Source organism: Anastrepha ludens, chromosome 6, assembly GCF_028408465.1.
Source record: "Anastrepha ludens isolate Willacy chromosome 6, idAnaLude1.1, whole genome shotgun sequence".
NCBI lineage: Eukaryota > Metazoa > Arthropoda > Insecta > Diptera > Tephritidae > Anastrepha > Anastrepha ludens.
In genome coordinates, this window is record NC_071502.1 from 116,733,269 (window position 1) to 116,733,873 (window position 605).

General features: G+C 35.4%; 1 non-coding gene across 1 annotated transcript; it reads right to left on the reverse strand.

Annotated features, from left to right (window-relative positions):
* Positions 1 to 277: 277 nt before the first annotated feature.
* Positions 278 to 349, reverse strand: Trnam-cau (transfer RNA methionine (anticodon CAU)). The gene has a single exon. It is a non-coding gene; the product is annotated as a tRNA-Met (tRNA).
* Positions 350 to 605: the final 256 nt, after the last annotated feature.

The window sequence follows — 605 nt, forward strand, 5'->3', positions numbered from 1 at the left end:
TTTAGAAGAATTTAGGACAATGTATGCACTAAAATACTTCGATCTCCTGACATCGCTCATGTATTCCGTACTTTCTTAGCAATTTTCAGTAATAGCTGTCAGAAATGGCCAAGAAAATGAGCTGACATATTTTTTTAATGCTAATTTCAAATATACACACATAAATCACACGTTTGCCGAACTTGAGATAAGAAACAAAGAATAACAAATTTATTTTATTTTAGTTAAAAAATATTAAAAATAATAATAAAAAAACTTGCATTGCACACCATCGCATTAGCAGAGCAAGGTTTCGATCCTCGGACCTCTGGGTTATGGGCCCAGCACGCTTCCACTGCGCCACTCTGCTTATATTCCGTTAATCGCTTAATTTGTCAGCCGTTGCTTTGACGTACTCCCGCCCCTAGCGTGCCTTTACTTTTCTCTATAAACGGGAAATGACAACATAAATCTATTCATTTTTTTTATTTTTAGCCTATGACGTTGTACTTAATTCAAATAAATTCACTATCAGAAATGTTGCAAATGATAGCAGTTATCGTACTAAGATTCCCATGCACTATTTAACCGCGTAAGATTGGCAGGTAAGCCTGATTTGCATATTG